The following is a 19,811-nucleotide window of genomic DNA, read 5'->3' as shown; positions in this document are numbered from 1 at the left end:
CTCAGTTACCTGACATTGAAAATGCTTCTCATGGGATGCCTGGGTGGCTCAGTTGGTTAAGCGGCTGCCTTCGGCTCAGGTCATGATCCCAGCATCCTGGGATCGAGTCCCACATCGGGCTCCTTGCTCGGCGGGGAGCCTGCTTCTCCCTCTGCCTCTGCCTACCACTCTGTCTGCCTGTACTCACTCGCGCTCTAACAAATAAATAAATTTAAAAAAAAAATGCTTCTCAGCGTGGGTTAGACATGCGTGCCTGGCCAAAGTAGGGTTGACGAGGAAGAGTTGGCAGTACCCATCCAAGCGTCATACAGGTTAACAGGTATCAGAGCTCCCTTGGCAAGATTCCCCATGTGGTGCAGGGGTTCTGCACCAGGTCGGGGGGGGGGGTCCCATGGCTGGGCTTCCTGGAGTCTTGTAAACCTCCTGAAATTGTATGTACAATTGTACATCTTTCGGGGAAGAACATCCATAGTCTCATTTGGATTCTCATGGGGGGTTCATCATACCAAGTAAATAACAGATTGCTAATGTAGTAAGAGAAAGTATTTCAGGCATTCTAACAGAGAAACTCTTCTTAAAACCACCAGATTCTCTCGGGGGCGCCTGGGTGGCTCAGTTGGTTAATCATCTGCCTTTGGTGCAGGTCATGATCCCAGGGTTCTGGGATCGAGCCCCGCATTGAGGTCTCTGTTCAGCAGGGATCTTGCTTGTTCCTCTCCCTCTGCCTGCAGCTCCCCTTGCTTGTGCTCTCACTCTCTCTGTGAAATAAATAAAACCTTTTTTTCCGCAAATAAATAAAATTTTTGAAAGAAACACCAAATTCTTCTGTATACTCCAGTCTCATTCTCAGGATGCTCTCTGATGATCTGCTGTCCCACGTAGTTTCCCTCCAGGGACAGAACGCAGTGAGCCACTGATGGGGGCCCTTGGCTCCACCTGAGAGCTGTGTTTCTCACTGCGAAGTAGGAAATGGGGACATTGGGGGTGGGGAGAGCCACATTATCTGAGGGTCCCCAGCAGGACCTGGGGAGTAGTTACTAGTATCTGTTGAGCAGATGTTCCAGGCACTTTCCTAAATGTTATCTCACTTAATCATAACAAACGCGAGACAGAAATTATCATCCCCATTTTTATATAAGATCAAGGTTTACAGAGGTTAAGAAATTTCCACAGGGTCACACAGCTCCCTGACGTCCAAGACATGTCTTTTCCATGCTGCCAACCACCACCACAAACCACGTCCAAGTGCTGGTAACCACACACTGGTCTTTGTGGTAACTTCACTTGTGGTGCTACCGTCTTGATCCCTCCGACCACTACCCGTGACTTGCTTCTACCAGTGGACCCCTGCCATTGCCCCAAGCCACAGGGAATGTGAACCCAGGCACAGAGCTACCCGGGACATGCTCTGGACAGAAAGGCTGATTTAGGGACGGAAACATGACCCGAGTCTGTGCCATCTTCTCTGGACTATGTAAATGGAAACAGCACGGAAGTCCCTTTGCCTCTTGAATTCTGGAGAAAACTAATCTTTAAGAGGAGAGAATAACATCAGTCAGAAAACAGAAGAGATGAGAGACAGGTAGCAGGAGCCCCAGCTGCTGGAGGCCCGGTTCCAGTTCCGTAAGTTCTTTGCATTCTGTGAACTTCTCTCATAACAGCCTGGACAGAGTCAGTGAACAGGAAGTGTTGTAACAACAAGCTTCACAGCCACCTTTCACTGCATGGTTCTTCACATCAAAACTCTAAAGTAGGTGCTATTCGTTTTAATGAAATGAGCCACATAGAGGAACCAAGTGGTTAAGCAGATTGGCAAGATCACACAGAGGTGAGAGACAGAGCAGAACCAGGGAGGCAGGGCTCCAACTCAGCCACCATGTTGCATTTCTTTCCATCAACATGATGAAAGTGCGTGCCAGCATTTGACCCCCATCAGTGAAAGCAGAGTGATGTCATGCCTCAGTCTGGGGAGGGAGCTGGAAGTAATTTAGATGCTTCAAACGAAGAAAGTTTGCCCCAGAAGATGGACACTTCCTAGCTTACCTGGAGAACCAATGTATTAGCCAGTGTTCTGCTGCCGCAAAAGACCCCAAAACTCTCCGTGGCTTCCCACAACAAGGTTTACTTCTTGCACTCTGCCGCATCTCTGCCCCACTCTGCTCCATTTGTCTTCTCACTCCAGGGCTCAGGCTGAAGGAGCAGCTGCCATCAGGGACATGCCCGTCACACTGCGGAAGGCAGGAAGGCAAGAGGCCAACCCAAACTATGCAATATCTTAAAAAGCTTCTGCTTCGATGTGGCATAAAGTCACGTCCCCTCACATCACACTGGCCAAACAAGTCCCATGGCCAAGCCTGACAATATATTCCGCCTACTGGCATAACTCCTGGGAGAAATATATTCCGCTCACTGGAACCGCTCCTAGAAATCATGTGGCAAACGGTATGGATATACAGAACCCTGGGAGGGAGGAAGAAGAGGGCTGTGAACAATAACACAATCAATTAGACCAAGAAACAAGCATGGGCTGGAACAACAGAACATATGACAAATCCACCTTTCATCAGAGGGAACCCTCCAGCAGGGCTGTCGGGAAGAGGACACAAAGCGATGAGACTTGTGACTTGGACAAGGACAGAGACCCAGCGGCAGACAGGCCAGGTTTCAGTGGCAAAAACAGAAAATCCTGAGAGCTGAAGCTTTCAATATCTGGTACCCAAAGAGAGAACTCACCAAAGACCAGAATACAGTGGCCCAACGGAAAGCCTGTAAGTGTGCCATAAGGATAATCATTGTCTCTGGGCCTTGGGTTTTGAGAACTTTTCCCGTCTATAGTCTTTGTGCTACTTTCTTAATTATAAAAAATAAGCAATCTTTTTTTTTTTTTTTTTAAAGACATGAGCCCTTCCTGAAGACTAATGGGAGTACGGACAGCAGAGGTAACTGCCTCCAATGCCAAACCTCACGGTGTGGAGGAAGGTTCGAATGTCAGGTGATGCACCAAGGGTGTGTAATTTCAATCCCGTGGGGCAAATGCCACCTACGGTAATGACTAACAAATGGAAAAGTAGTGGTCAGGAAGTTTTTCCTTGGGAAGGGTGTGTGTGTGTGTGTGTGTGTGTGTGTGTCCGTCCCCAACCTAGATGTTCCAGGAATTTTCTGCTCACATCCCACTTGAGGTTGAAGAAAGAGAAAGGCCACCAGGAGTTCAGTATGAGTTGGACATCCTGGGTTCCTTTCTGGCCCAAGGCAGGAAGTTAGGTCACAGGGGCTTAAAATGTCTTAGTTCGCACTGAGTGTGTGAGACAGTCAGCCCTGGGATTTTATGGATGTTAACAATGAGTTTGAGCTGATTTGAGCCCAGTGTGGTGCAACGTGCACAGAGACCTCAGCGCTGGGCTTCCGAGTTACACAAACCTTCAAATCCCGGCCCTGTTGCGTGACCGCTCTGCAATGCTTGGCAAGTCGTTTAATCTCTGTGCCTCAGTTTTCTCCTTGAAAAATGGGACAGTAATAGCATCTACTTCATTGGGATGTGTTTTGGGAATTAAATACACACATCTAAAACTCCTAGCATTGCACCTGACAGACAGTAGGCAAATAACAGAATTCAGATAGAAATAACTAATGTAATAGAGACAAAAGGATGGACATATGTGTAAGAAAAGCTGGTGCTACCTGCTCACCATTTCCTCCTTCTGCCCCATCTCCCAGATCACCTCCACTTAGGGGTCTTCCCCACTTAGGGGAAAATCAGCTAATTAGCAGGGGAAGAACAAAAGAAATGGGGATAGGGATTTGCCGTGGAAAACGCTAAATAAAAATAAGCAAACAATAAACGAGAAGAGAGAGAAAGAAAGTAGAAGGAAAGGAGAGAAGAGGGCCTGAACAGTGAGGGATCCGTGAAAGTTTTGAAGAGAGGAAAACAAAAATTGGGATGACTCTGGGGCTGTTTGGATAGCGTGAGAGAGTGGCTAACCAAGATGCGCCAAGAAAAGGGGATGAATTAGCTCTCTATTGCTGCCTAAATTTTCCCCAAATTCAGCAGCTCATAGCAATACAGATGTATCATCTCATGGTTTCTGCGGGTCAGGAACTGGGGAGACTGAGTTATTCTGGCTCAAGGCTTCTCATGAGGGTGCAGTTACCACACCGGGCGGGGCTAAAGTCACCTCAAGATGAGACGACGAGAAGCTCCCCTCACGTGGCTGTGGGCAGGAGGCCTCGCTCCTCACCACAAGGGCTCCCCAGAGGGCTGCTAGGGTGTCTTTGCAATGTGGCAGCCGCCTTCCCCAGGGCAAGTGGGCCAGCTGAGGGAACGGGAGGGACATGACCCAGCCCTGGAAATCCCCCACCGTCACTTCCACTCTATTCTGTCCACTAGGGGCGAGCCACCAAGTCCAGCGCACTCTCAAGGGGAAGGGAACTGGCCTCCATTTTTTGGAAGGGGGGAACACAGACGAATTTGTGGACATATTTTAAAATCACTGGACAGATTTAGGGGTGTATCGCTGTGGACTGTGACTTTGATTCCCTTGAATATTATTGGGGGACGAAGCTTGGAATATTTTTTGCCTTGATCATGAAATGTTTTGTTGTTGTTGCTTTAATATGATGGGGTCCCTGGGTTGGTTTTTACATTTCAGTATCATTTCCCTTATGCCTGAATGATACCCGTTAGCATTTCTTATAGTATAGGTCTGCCGCAGGTGAGTTCTCTCAGCCTCCTTCTGGTTCTGGGACTCTACGGACACACACAAAAGACCACCAGATGTTGTCCCACAAGCCCCTGAGGTTGAGTTCACTTTTGGACATCTTTTCACTCCCTGTTCTTCAGATCGGACGACAATTACTCATCTGCCGTCCAGTTCCTGGATCATGCCTTCTGAACTAAGAACGTTCAGGTAGCATTCATTTCACTTCTCACTTCCTCTGCTAGAATTTCCATTTGCTCTTGTGTTCTTCACTTCTTAGCACAGATCACCTGTTCACTCCTTTAGTTCTCAGAATGCATTTATAATAGCTGCCCTAGAGTTTTCCTTTTCTAGGCCCAACATCTGGACCAAGCCTGCTTTTTCTCTTGACTAAACAGTACATTTTCCTGTTTGCTTGTACACTAGCATCTCTTGACTAAATACTGGGTGTCGTGATTAATCTGCGCATAGAGTACATAAGACTGTCGACACATCTGGATTTTGTTATCTTCTCCTCAAAGGCATTGTTTCCACGGTTCAGTTCCTGGTGGATCATCTTGAACTGGTGTAGGTTTAGTTTTAGGAGCTGTTAGTGCATATCTGTGGAAAGCCCAGTGCTTCCCAATTGGTAGGACTCAACCATGAGCATGCAATTGGTAGGACTCAACCATGAGCATGCAAAATTCTGCCTCTACTGCAAATCTTATTTTTTTTAGAATTTTTATTTATCTATTTGAGAGAGAATGAGAGAGAGAGTGCACAAGTTGGGGGGAAGGGCAGAGGGAGAAGGAGAAGCAGGTTCCCTACTGGGCAGGGAGCCTGATGTGGAGCTCGATCTCAGGACCCTGAGATCACGACCTGAGCCAACAGCAGATGCTTAACCAACTGAGACAACCAGAGACCTGTCTACTGCACATCGTATCATGACTTTGTTTTGGGTCCTGTTAGGGGAGGTACAAATTGGGTTTTACCCAAGGGCAGTAGCTCTTAACTGGGATGAATCTGCCTCAAGAGGACATTTGACAATTGGCTTTCACAAGTCGGTGGTGTGGCACTCTCGTATCCGGCAGCTGGAGGCCAGGATGCTAGCTATCCTACAATGCACAGGGCAGTCTCCCCACTGCTCCCCTCCCCCCCCCACCCCCAACAAAGAACTCTCTTGTCCAAAACAGCAATAGAACCAAGGTTGAGAAACCCTGCTCTAGGACAGTCCTTCCTCCTAAGGCACAACCTTCCTAGCACCTCAGCCAGATGCCATTAAGGAGCCATTAACAGGCCATCAATTAGCTCTCTCCACTCTGGCAGGACTGAAAATGCAATGAGCCCCAGACCAGCACTGCTGGTCCTCTAGTACATATCCTCTCCTCTCTGACCTGGAGCAGCCGCTCTCTGGTGAACCTCCGGTAGTCTTGTTTGCACATGTCTCTCAGCCAGACTCAGAGGGGACCACCACACACAGCTCCCCCCCCCCGCCCGCCCCATGGATTCTAGCTTCTTCAGTTGCCCTCAACTCTGACCTATGCCTCCTGCAGTCAGTGGGACCATGGTGTTCTGCTCGAATTCCAGTTCCTGTTGCCACAGTTAGAACACCATCCCCAAGCAGGGAGCTGAACGATTACAGGGCTCGATTCAAGTTTCCCACCTCTCAGGGATCAGTCTTGCTACACCTATTGTCCACTGGCTGACCAAAGTTGCCGCACATAGTTTGTCAGGCCTTGTTGTTTGTGGTGAGAGGGTTAATCTGTACCGTTACTCCACTGTGGCTAGAAAGTGAAGTCCAGTGTGTTTACTTTGGCCTTTCCATTTCTAATCAAAACCTTGTAGGAACTAGTGAATCTGAAGAATTATGGTAATACCCACCATAGGTGGCCCCAACTAGCCACTCACTGAAGACATTCCTAGTTTAGATTCTCATTCAACAGACATGAACCGAGCTCTCACATGGATGAGGTTCCCTGGACTCATCTGCCTAACAACCCTGAGAGGCATGCATCGTCACCCCCATTTTTTATGACATAAACTTGGGTCAGGAAATGCAATTTTCCTCAAATGGAGGGGAGATAAAACAGATCCGGGGATCATATGGGAACACATCAGAAACATGAGTGGGTCTCTCTGAGTCCAAGTCTGGTGTCCTTTCTTTCCTTTCCAGCGTCTGCAGCTGTCTTCCTGGGATCTATCCACCACCTCTCAGAGGAGATTAAATGGCCTCATAACGTGACTGGTTTTTCCCTTCTCACACCCATCTGCTCTCCGCTAATTTCATTCATACTTTCCTTTTCTGGCAAACCCACATCTGGTGCTGGGCCTCTTTGTCCACATTTGTCCTGGGATATATCTGAGGCTGAACACTGCCTCTCTCCCAAGGATCCAGGAACTTACACTGTCAAGAAAATGTTTTCCAACATTAATATCATACAACTTTATTTCCTGTTAAAATCTTTTTAAGACTTTTTTTTTAGTTTTAAGTAATCTCTATACCAAACATGGGGCTCAAACTCACAACCCCAATATTGAGTTATATGTTCTACAAACTAAGCCAGACGGGTGCTCCTCCTCTGTTAAAATCTTCTTTAAAAATCTGTCAATCAGGGGTGCCTGGGTGGCTCAGTGGGTTAAGCCTCTGCTGTCGGCTCAGGTCATGATCTCAGGGTCCTGGGATCGAGCCCTGCATTGGGCTCTCTGCTCAGCGGGGAGCCTGCTTCCCCCTCTCTCTCTCTACCTGCCTCTCTGCCTGTCAAATAAATAAATAAAAATCTTGGGGAAAAAAATCTCTCAACCATTAACTAAGCAGTTATCCAACTTGGGAAAGAGAAGACTGAATGCTTTCTGCAGAACACCAGTGAATACTGGTCTATTTATTCCTATTTTTATGAATTAGGAACCACTTTTTAGGAAGATAATCCCCTCTGGAGCCTTTGGAGGGAGCACTGCCCTGCTGAAACCTTGATTTCACACCTCTGGAGACTAAACTGTTGCTGTTTTAAGACACCTAGTTTGTAGTAAGTTGTTACAGTGGACACAGGACACTAATATACATATTCGCAGAAAAAAAGCAATTTGACACACTAACCACACCGGACTTTTCAAGATCTTGTCCATTAACATTCGGTTTCCTTCTTGTTGATGGGTTTCTTCGATGGCTAACACTTTCTACTACCGATAGTCAACCATCAGAGCAGACTACAAATGTTTAAGTCAAAACAGGGGAAAAACTGAAAATTGAGAAATTCAGCAACACCTCATTTTTCTGCTGATTAGGACGTGATTATTGTGCGCTTCCACAGCAACCGAGGTGGTCAGTGAGAATGCTTTCAACGGCAGGATGATGGAGAACCCAAACCCAAGTGGCTTAAACCTCAACGCGTACTGGCTCACATTCTGGAGGAGCAGAGCTGGGATGGACTTCAGAGCCAGGGTGATCAAGATGACAGATTTAATTATCACTCTACTCTGCCATTTACAGCACTGGTTACTCCCCAAGGGCGTTCCCCTCACTGTGGGAAGAAGGCTGTCCTAGGCAAGCAGGGCTCCATGCTTCCTCTTCTAGGTCCAGGAAGAGAGTCAGAGAATGAGAAGACAGAGACAGAGAGATACTTTCTGTAGCTCTCTCCTTAGAGAAGGTACTTTCCAGATGACTTGAGCAAATCTCTCCAAGTTCATTGGCCAGAACTAGACCACATGCCCCCCTCCCCCTTTTTTGAACCAATCATAAGAATGATGGGTCATCGTCAAACTAATGAGGCCCTGCACCCTGCGGGGGGGGGGATCAGGTTCCCCACGGTCTCCCCAGAATGCATAAATGGGGAGTAGATACCTAACCAAGATGGAGGTCCGGGAGGAAAGACAGGGAAGGGAACACTGATGGGTAGGCATTGTATATAAACGATGGTGCAATAATACCAACATGCCCGCCATCCCGTCTACTTTAAAATACAAAACACAGCTACGGTTGACCATCTCTGCATCCTCCGGCACAATCCCATCCCTTCCTCCTCTGTAGAGTTACCTGCCATTGTAAATTTAGGGTTTGTCATTCCCATGGATCTCATTCTGTTTTTATACGTTTGTATGCCTAAGCAATATGTTTCACCCTCTTGTATGTTTTTAAACTTAATATAAATGGGATGTGTACATACTATTCTGCAACTCGCTTTTACAGATCATCATCGCCATTTGTGAGTCACGCCTACAGGAATATGTGAGGTTCCAGTTCTCACATTTTCATGGATGCATTCCAATGAATGGATTAATTCTCCTGGCCGCGAACGTTTAGGTTGACGGTTTTTCCTTTAACTACTACAAAGAAAGCTGCTGTGAACATTCTCAGTATGTGACTCTGTATTCCTGGGAGAGTTTCTTTTGGGGATAGAATAGAAGTAGCATCACTGAGTTATAAGGTGTGTAAATCATTAACTTTCACTGTTCTCAATATAGACTATACCACATTCTATCCCACCAGCTAGGGATGAGAGTTTTGCCCTCTATATCCTTGCCAACACATGCAGAGCCTTACTTTAAAATTTGTGAGTCTGCTAAATTTCTTTAAATGGTCTGCCATTCTTGCTAGTCTCCAAACTCTACACGGATGGGCAACCAACCACTGTGTTTACTCCATTCACTCCCAGACCCCAGACAATGCTTAGCACTCAGTAGGTTTTGTGACAAAGGGATGGGGCAGATGCTGAGCTTTTTTTAGGGCAGATTCCCAGCCTCACTCTTCTCTGCATAAACCCTTTGCTGTGCTGTTAACAGTAAGAAGGGAGGGAGGGTATAGTCTAGTTCCTGGGAAAATCCTACTGTTAGCTGACTCAGCACACTCATGGGATCTGGAGTGTGGAGAAAAGATGTCTCTACCTTTGCCCTCAAGTTATCTATCAGTCAGGAGTCCTCCTCTCTTCTCTCCTTCTCCCATGGGGCTCTGGGTACCTTCACCCACACTAAGCCTCCTAGCCAGGGCCTCCCTCAGGCTCTGGCTTAGGTTCAGTTGTTCAGGTCCATCCTGTCTACCCCTTACTGGAGATGGGGGTTGGGAAGTGGATGGGGGAGGAGGGAAGAAGGGATGAAAAAGAAGAAAAGCAGCTTTCCTGGTCCCATCTTGGTGGGGAGCATATCAACAAATTTCTGAGCTCATAAATGGATTTGGTTTTCCCTCTTTCAAATACCTCCTTCTACTGTCCTAATTTAGTCTGGGCCAAATTCCTAGAAAAAGACAAATGTGCACCACACCCAAGACAGTGGGGACTGCATCCAAACTTCTTGTTTGGTCCGAATCCAGCTTCCCCAGCAGTGGCTCTCAACCAGGGGCTGCAGCGCCCTCTGGAGACACATGGAAATGTGTGGCGGCATTTTCAGCTATCCCCCTGCTTGGGAATTTAGTGGGTCAGGGCCAAGGATGCCCAAAATGAACATGTCAGAGCTACACAGCAAGGAACTCTCTGACCTAAAATGCCAGTACTACCCCCAGTGAAAATGCCATGGGCTCTGGGAGGCTGAGGATGAGGCCTGCCACGTTCACAAGTGTCTCCCCAGGGGAGCCTGGCACATGGTGGAAGCTTGAGAGAAAGAAGGGGTGAATGCAGTCTTGTATGGTACCAGCTCACAGAACTCAAGTGCCCGCTCCAAGCACACGCTGACAACCAGAGTGTTAACTCATCCATCAGAAACTGACTAGGAATCTGAAGGGGAAATATCCTCTTGGCCAGGAAGTAAGTGAAATAGTCTTTAGATGTGGGGAAAAGATTTTGTTCTCTATCCCCAGAAAGCTATGCAATCCTATCTCTTCTTCCACTAAGAATTATGAGGGAGTCGAAAGACACAGTCACAGGAAAGCAAGAAAGGAAAGAAAGAAAGAAAGAGCATATAGGCTCTGACATTACAAAGCAGCCATACGAACATCAATTCCCCCGCACCACAGTACCCTCACCACCATATGACAATGACCATGAATGGACACCACACAGCAAAATTCGCCAGAGCAGTTACATGGGCTTTCCAGAAAAAGTGAAAGGAGTTCCTAAGCCCGCCTTACTTGGAGAGGGGAGAGCAAGTAACCCAGCGCTGGGCTCTAGATCAGAAGGCAAAGGATTCAAACTTCAGCTGTGATGCCCAGTAGCTGAGAGACTTTGGGTAAGGTGTCAAACTTCTTCAAGCCTGTTTCCTCATCTATAAAATGGGGATCATGATATTTATCCTATAGGACAACATGAGGGTTCGATGAAAGATTTGTTCCATAAGGCACAAAGCACAGGGCCTGGCACTTAATATATTAACACATTATTACTTTAGTATTATTATTCATTATTTGAAGCAACCCCAAATAGCCAGTAATAAAGCCAATAACTGCCTTGCAGAACAAAATAGACATTTAGCCATTTAACCCAAGGACATGAGCAGACCAAGAGAACACCCTGTTCTTAAAAGACACAGATGAATTAAGTTTATTCTGCCTCCAAGTCATTTTCTTCCCTGGTTGAACAACAGTGTTTGTGACTCATAGTAAATTATAATTGTGTTTTTATATCCCTCTGGTGATAAATATTTCACTTTAAGGTCTATTTGCAAAAAATGCAGGTCTTCCAGCCAACTTATTCCTCATTCAAACTTCACAAATTCATTTTTCTCTCCCCATCCTCCACCTTCCCCCTACCCCAGGCCATTGCTGGCATTTTGCTGTATACGAAGGAGTAGATCTGTGCTTTATTCCAATAACTTTGAACATTGATAATAACGAAAACACTTGGCATCTGTTTTCTGTTGAAATGTGAAAGCTTCAGAGCAATATTTACAAAGTCTTCTTCCCCAACCACTGCTCTCAGATTTGATTAAGTAACACTAAAACATGACATTCCAAATCAGAGTAACAAGCTGTTCTGGGGCTGTGTCGGGGCCAATCCTTTATATTTTCCAATTTATGAGTATGCTATGAGAGAAACATCACTTACCCAGCTGATCCAACAAATGCTCTCTCCTCTTAATGCACACGCAATTGTCTCGATCTTCCTGACTCAAATCCCAGTCAAAGCCCCCTTCCACACGTTTTGGAGACTGGGGGCGCTGTGGGGAGTATCTCAATGGTGGCAGTGTAGGGACTGGGGCACATTTGTAAGTTAACTGATTTTTTTAGTGAAAATGCTCTGGCATAAACAAATCAAGGTAGGAGTAGGGAAGGCTTTTTTTTTTTTTAATCAAACTCAACTTCCTATTCAGAAAGCTGAGAAAAATTCTCCCTGGGAGAACATGTGGGCAGGCAGCAAATTTAACACATGGAATCACACAGGTTTAAAGCAAACCCACTATCACTAAATATTACTATGTATAGGAGGCTGAATAATGAATGGCCCCCAAAGAGATCAGGTCCCAATACCTGGGACCTATACACGTTACATTATTTGGAAAAGGGGTCTTTCCAGACGTAATTAAATTGAAGGTCTCAAGATGGGGAAAGCCCTGATTTCCTACTTTAATCCTGGATTAGCTGGTGGGCCCTACATGCCATCACAAGGGTCCCTTACCAGAAGGAGGCATAGGGAGATCCATCAGAAGAGGCCACGTGGCCACGAAGGCAGGGACTGAAGGGATGCAGCCACCAGCCAAAGAATGTCAGGAGCCACCAGAAGCTCGTAGAGGCAAGGAATAGATTTTTCCCTAGAGTTTCAGGGGGGGACACAATCCTGCCGACACCATCATTTCAGCCCAATGAAACCAATTTTGGAATTCTGGCCTTCAAAACTGAGAGAATCAATTTTTGTTGTTTTAAGCCACTATGTCTGTGGCATTTTGCTGCAGTGGCCACAGGATACTAATGTACTATAAAAATAAAAGGCACATCATAAGAGAGTCAAAATTTAACACGGGGAAAAATTTAATCCAATCCTCCCTCTGTTCCCATTTTACGGACCAGGAAACTAAACCAGAGAAGAGGTGGCAGGCAGTGGGAAGCAGAGCTAAGAGCCCGCTTTTCTGTCTCCAAGTGCTTTTTAAAGAAGGGAAATCAAGCCTCTGGCCTGCTTGGGTGTCCTTTTAACCTTCTCAGAATATTTCCAGCACTGTCCAATATTGTCCAATATGGTAGCCACCAGCCACTTGTGGCTATTTAAATTTAAATTCATTAAAATTAAATTTAAAATTCAGTCCCTCAGTCACATAAGCCACATTTCGAGAGCCCCACACTCACGGACGGCCAGTGGCTACTGAATTATGCAGCACAGGTAAACATTTCCATCATGACGGGAATTTCTACTGGACAGTGCTACATCAGACACACAGAACACCCAGCCAACTTCTCACCCAACTTAATAACTCCATGTCTGTTTGTTCATATTGTATTTCCAACACCCAGTACACTAGCTGGCCTTTCCTGGTAATCCCATAAGGACTTATAAGAAGGTGCAGAGTGACAACAGGGATTGTTACCCCGACACCTTCTCTTTGCTGAGTAGGGCTTTTCTGCTGGCTTAGAGGGATCCTGCAACATAGGCCAAGGACCACACCCTGTGCACCTTCCTGACTAGGCCCAGGAGCAGCACAGGGAGATCAAGAATAAGACAAGGGGGCTAGACTGTTTCAGACCCAGCTAATGTCCCAGAAGAGTCTAGAGCACATTCCGGGGCGGCTCCTAACTTGTTCTGATGCTCTTGGGATGCCCAGAGAAGGCTGACACACACTCTCTAGAATGTATGTGTGGCCTTTCAAAATTCAAAAGCAATGCTATGGTCTCCTTTGATCCACACAACTAGTGAAGCAGAGGCCTCCACTTTATGACTGAGAAAACTGAGATTCAAAGAAGTAAAGAGAGATGACTTGCCGAAATGCGGAGAAGCCAAGATTCTAGTGAAAAATTCTGACTCTAAAAACTTGCTGTTCACACGACCATCTCTTCTTTCTTCTTGAGAACCCAGGCTGAGTCCTGCTCACTGGTGTAGCCCTGGTGAAATCTAGCAGTACCTTCTTCGATCAATCAAATAATGCTTAAGTTTGGTTTTCCCATCTCACTCTTTTCCCCAAGGAGAAGTTAAGAAGATAAATCAAGTCCAAAGGGAAGTGAGACAAATACTTGGAAATGCACTTCTCGGTAGTCAACTCCAGAAACAGAGGAATGCTGCTCAAATTCACTTCAGAGAAGCGAGTTCTTTATACTGACACAGAAAGCTACATGCCACAATTAAGAAAGGGTTTTTAGGGCAGACAGCAGGCATTTGCGTCCCCATGGCCATGTTCTGGAGGTTTTTCTAACATATACATACACGTGCTAGGATTCTTTTTTTTTTTTTTTTTAAGATTTTATATATTTATTTGAGAGACAGAGAGAGACAGAGTGAGAGAGAGGATAAGAGGGGAGAAGGTCAAAGTGAGAAGCAGACTCCCCATGGAGCTGGGAGCCCGTTGCAGGTCTCCATCCCAGGAATCCGGGACCATGACCTGAGCCAAAGGCAGTCAGTTAACCAACTGAGCCACCCAGGCACCCAACACATGTTAGGATTCTGTGGTATTCCAAGAATATGATTTAAACCACACCACACCTGAAATGCGATCATTCAATCTTCACCTCAACTCTGCGCAGTGGGTACAAGAATCAGTCCCGCTTCACAGCCAAAGGAACCGAGGTTCAGAGAGTTTAGGTAAGTTTGCCCTCCATCACTACAGCTCATCGGCGACAGGGTTGGGATCTGAACACAGGTCTGTCTGACTCTAAAGTCCTTTCCACCACGGCAGTACTCTGGCTGTCAACAAAGTGTAAAATAGACATTTTGGACTTATAGGAATTTGTCATGGAAAATAAGGCCTGGGGAGAAAAAAAGCCTGTAAAATAGCTATGAGTAGGGTTGTATGAGGATATATATATATACACACATCTCATATTTTGAACATATTCCTAATTCCACTCTCAGTGTTTCCATCGTCAACATCTGCCTGTTTTTTTTTCCAGGCTGCCCTCTGCCTTTAGCAGAAAAACCCAGAACCCATCAGAATCAAATAAAACAAAAATAAATCCTACCTAGGAGAAGAAGAACCTACAGTATTGTCTTTTTCTCAGAAAAGTACACATTGATGACACACTGTATTTCTAGATGAACTGCTTCTTGACTGAAAGAATCTAAGACGCTTTCAAAAAAAAATTTTTATGGAAATTTCAAGCATTCATTAAAGAGAAAATTGTCATACACCCTTATGACTCCACCTTTTATTTTCGACAGTTATCCACTCATGGCCAATCTTGTTTCATCGAATCCCCCCTGCACTCACTTTGTTTGCTGGTATTTTAAAGTAAATCCCACACATCTACCACTCCCCCCACCACCGTGAATACTTCCATAATGCATCTTTAACTGATGAGGACACCTTTTTCAAGGTAATCATAATCCATTATCACACTTAACAAAATTACAGTAATCTCTTATCATCTGAAACCAAATTATACTCAAATTTCTTCAATTGTCCCCCAAAATGTCTTTTTTGCAGTTAGTTTGTTCCCATCAGAATCCAAGCAAGGTTAATATACTGCATTTCGTTGAGTTTCTTGAGTCTCTTAATTTTATACGACCCTTAAACCTGAACACAAAATGGATTTAAAACTTAAACATAAGACCTGAAAACTGTAAAACTCCTAGAAAAAAAATTAGGAAAAAGCTCTTCGACGATGGCCTTGGCAACAGTTTTCTGCAGACGACAGCAAAAGCACGAGCAATAATAAGCAAAAGTAAACAATTGGGACTACATTGAACTGGTAAGATTCTGCACAGCAAAAGAAACAATCAACAAAATGAAAAGGCAACCTACAGAGTGGGAAAAAAACATTTGCAAGCCATTTATGTGACAAAGGGTTACTATCCAAAACATAGAAGTAATTTAGGCAATTCGAAAGCAAAAAACCCAAAAACAATGGAGGTAAAAAATGAGCTGAGGACCTGAACAGACATTTTTCCAAAGACGTACAAATGGTCGACAGGTACTGTCACCAGTCATCAGAGAAATGCAAATCAAAACAATGAGACATGACCTCACACCTGTTAGATTGGTCATCATCAAAAAGACAAGAGACAGTAAGTGTGGGGGAGGTTGGGGACAAAATGGGATGTTGGCACTTGGGGATATTGGGAATTATGAATGGTCTGTGTGTGGAGCAAACGCTCCAGGTCAGCTGGGTCTAAAGCTCCCCACACAGAATGCCTCAGCGTCTCCGTTCCCTGCCCCGAAAAGCTGAGTAGAAAGCGAATGCCCTGAGAGTTTCATAATGGCTCTGCTCTCCAGTTAAGATCTTGCTGTCATATTCAATATGCCAGTATGTCGTATTAACACTCCCTCAATGTTATCACCAACTGGAACTGTTCTCAAAAGCATCAGTGTGAAAAACAGAACAACAAAAACTTCAGCGTGGGGCACCCGGCTGGCTCAGGCGGTGGAATGCGCAACTCTTGATCTCAGGGTCCTTAGTGTGAGCTGCATGTTGAGTGCAGAGATTACTTAAAATTCGAGTATTTTTAAAACATAAAAAATAAAATAAATAAGTTAAAAAAAGTAACTTAGGTACAAAAGCCACTCCAGAAAAGTGCTTAAAAATGCTTAAAAATTGGGGCGCCTGGGTGGCTCAGTGGGTTAAAACCTCTGCCTTCAGCTCAGGTCATGATCCGAAGGTCCTGGGATCGAGCCCCACATCAGGATCTCTGCTCAGCGGGGAGCCTGCTTCCCCCTCTCTCTGCCTGCCTCTCTGCCTACTTGTGATCTCTGTCAAATAAATAAATAAAATCTTAAAAAAAAGAAAAAAAGAGAGAGAGAGAGAGAGAAATGCTTAAAAATTAACTGGAGAAGGGGATGCATGGGCGGCGCAGCCGGTGGGGCATCCAACTCGGCTTCGGTTCAGATCGCGATCTCAGGGTGAAGTTCAGCTCAGCACAGAGTCTGCTTGAGATTCTCTCTCCCTTTCCCTCTGCCACTCCCACTCACGCTCTCCCTCTCAAATAAATCTTTTTTAAAAAATTAACTGGAAAAAGAGAACTAAGCTAGAGAAGTGGCCAACAAGACAGGAGGAAGGTACTTAACCTCAAAGAAGTAGTCACTTTATGGTAGTTTATGTCACTTTATGGTAGTTTAAACTATCAGAGATAGTTTAAGTCAATTTTATTTATTTATTTTGGGGGGGCAGAGAGAGCGTTTGTGCACACAAGCAGGGGGGGTGGCAGGCAGAGGGGGAAGCAGGCTCCCCACTGAGCGAGGAGTCGATGCAGGACTTGATCCCAGGACCCTGGGATCATGACCTGAGCTGAAGGCAGACATTTAACTGATGGAGCTACCCAGGTGTCCCATAAGTCAAATTTTTAAGATACTTCTCTCCTGGGGATTTTATTAAAAGCCACTGATAAATTGTTGAACACAACATCGGAAACTAATGATGTACTATGTGTTGGCTAACTGAATTTAAATAAATAAATAAAATACGGATTCTCAGTAAGTTTGGGGCAGGGCCTGGGTTTCTGCATCTCTAACAAGCTCCCACGTGATGATGAAATTGCTGGTCCATGGACCACAGTTTGGGCAGCCAGAGTCCAGATTCAGATGAAGACCTATGAAAAGAGAATGTTCCCTTATAACTCCCCTCCCTGCCACGCCCTTCCCACTTCCCCACATCCTCCCAACTCCTTTCACTCCCTACTTGTCCTCTAGGAATGAAGACCTAGTCCTCTAACTGCTCAAAGCACAACCAGTCCTCACAAGCGGCCATCTCTGCAGGTTCAAATTTTAAGCACGGGACATCTGCTCCTGAAAATGTGGCTGATTGGGTTATCTGAAAACTTTCCTAATAACAAGTACTTGAAAATACTAAAGAACATGGTTGTTTTTTTTTTTTTAAGATTTTATTTATTTACTTCACAGACAGAGATCACAAGTAGGCAGAGAGGCAAGCAGAGAGAGAGGGGGAAGCAGGCTCCCTGCTGAGCAGAGAGCCCGATGCAGGGCTCGATCCCAGGACCCTGGGATCATGACCTAAGGCGAAGGCAGAGGCTTTAACCCACTGAGCCACCCAGGTGCCCCTAAAGAACATATTTCAAATGAAAGTTTTAAGGCACAGCTGACCACAGAGGAAAAAACAGAAAATCTTTGGAGGCTGAACCCAGAAAACTGTGAACCAAAAAGGTAAAAGCGTCTGCAGAGGCTGGGCACCCTAGACCAGTCCCAGTAAACCTAGAAACTGAGATTTTCATTCACACACAGGACAAAGATAAAAAAAGCTGGGTCTGTAGGTGTGGTACAAGAAATAAGAATGCCATGCCATGCCAGGACCACCAAAGGGTACCCCTCTAAGAAAAGGTAACTAGAAAACAGCCATCTACTCACCAGCATAGGGAGACCACAGTAAAACCTGACTTATCTTGGGATAAGATGAGAAAAAAATTGTTCACCCAGAATTCATAATCATGAATCTTCCCACACCTAAACTTGAGTAATTACTCAAGTGGTCCAAGAATCCTTAAACACAATTAGCACAAAAGTTGGCTCTGAGTCAGTAACACCTCTGGGGTACCTAGCAGAGGCAAATGCAAGAGCTCTCAAGGGCATACAGACAGACCTTCAAGTTGTACTGCACAAAGTCCAGTTAAATAAATCCACTAGAGATACCTAACAGTTAAGAAAAACACATAAGGAAAGCATCTGCTCTAAGGAAGAGACAGCAAACAAGAAGAAGTGTAAGATGCCAAAAACTTCAAATACTGGAACTATTACTAAAAACCATTAAGGAAAATGAAAAAATAAAACAAAGAATTAAAAATATTTTTAAAATCTTTATGAAAATAGGTCAATTTGAAAATGAACCAAATAAAACTTCTAAAAAGGTATTTCAACAATCCTTGAAAGTAAAAACTTGATAGTCATTGAAACGGCAGAGAAGACACAGCAGAAAAGCTAATAAACTGGAAAACAGATTTGAAAAAATCACCAAGAAGGCAGTGCAGAGACGTAAAGTGATAGAAGTCGAAAGGGAAAGAGTGTGACGCATATCACGCATGTAATGGCAGCAAGGATTTTACTACCAAGTATTACATAACCGACCACACAGAGAACTTCCTTAATCAGGCATAGGCATCTTCCAGAAACCTACTGCAAACATGGTACATATCGGTGAAATGTTAGGATCGCATGTCAGGATCAAAAACAGTCTGATCTTTCCATTAAACCTTGTACCAGATGCCTGAACTAAGTGCAAATTTTAAAAAAGCATAAGCATTAGAAGAGGCAATACTGTTCATATATTCATAAGCAACATGACCGTCTACACAGAAATATCCAAAATAATTCATAAACTATTAGAATTAAGAAAATTCAGCAAGCCTTCTGAATATAAGATCAATATAAAGAAATCAACCGCATTATACCAATAATAGTAATGTAGAACGTGCAATTTTTAAAGTACCACTTAAGAGCAAATCTAGCAAAAGATGCCTAAGACTGTCACTTAAAAATCATAAAAATTTATTGAGAAACATAAAAGACCTGAAAAAATGGACAAGATAGACCATGTTCATAGATTTAAACAACTCAGTATCAGTAAGATGGATTAATTATATGTCTGCAACTATTTGCGGTTTAATTTAGAAACTTCTAGTACAGTTGGAGATGTGTTCTTACAGCTCAACAAAATCTAAGGTTTCTAATCAAGAGACACTGTCACAGACTCCACAAGATGACAGGTGAGAATACTAATGGAAGTGCTTTAATAGCAGCAAAAATTCACTACCTAAAATGACCCTCAACAGGAAAATTCATAAACTGTGGCACAGTCATACAATGGAATATTACATGGCAGTTAAAATGAATAAAGAAGAGCTTCATTTATCAACATAACTGTGAAAAAAGTAAGCTACAGAAGGCTATACGCATCATGACAACTTCAAAATAAAATATTTAGGCATGCAAAATAATAGATTATGGATACTTACATGTATACTAGAAGTACAAAATCATACATGGGCATGAACTGTATCAGAGTGGCAGTTCCCTCTGATAAAGGAAGGAGAATAGGATTGGGGTAAGACACACAAGAAGGCTTCACCCACATTTGTAATGTTTTATTTTAAAAAATAACCCGAAACGAACACAGCAAAACGTCAAAGTTAATAAAGC

This window comes from Martes martes (assembly GCF_963455335.1).
Source record: "Martes martes genome assembly, chromosome: 17".
Lineage (NCBI taxonomy): Eukaryota > Metazoa > Chordata > Mammalia > Carnivora > Mustelidae > Martes > Martes martes.
Note: the sequence above shows the minus strand (reverse complement) of the source record.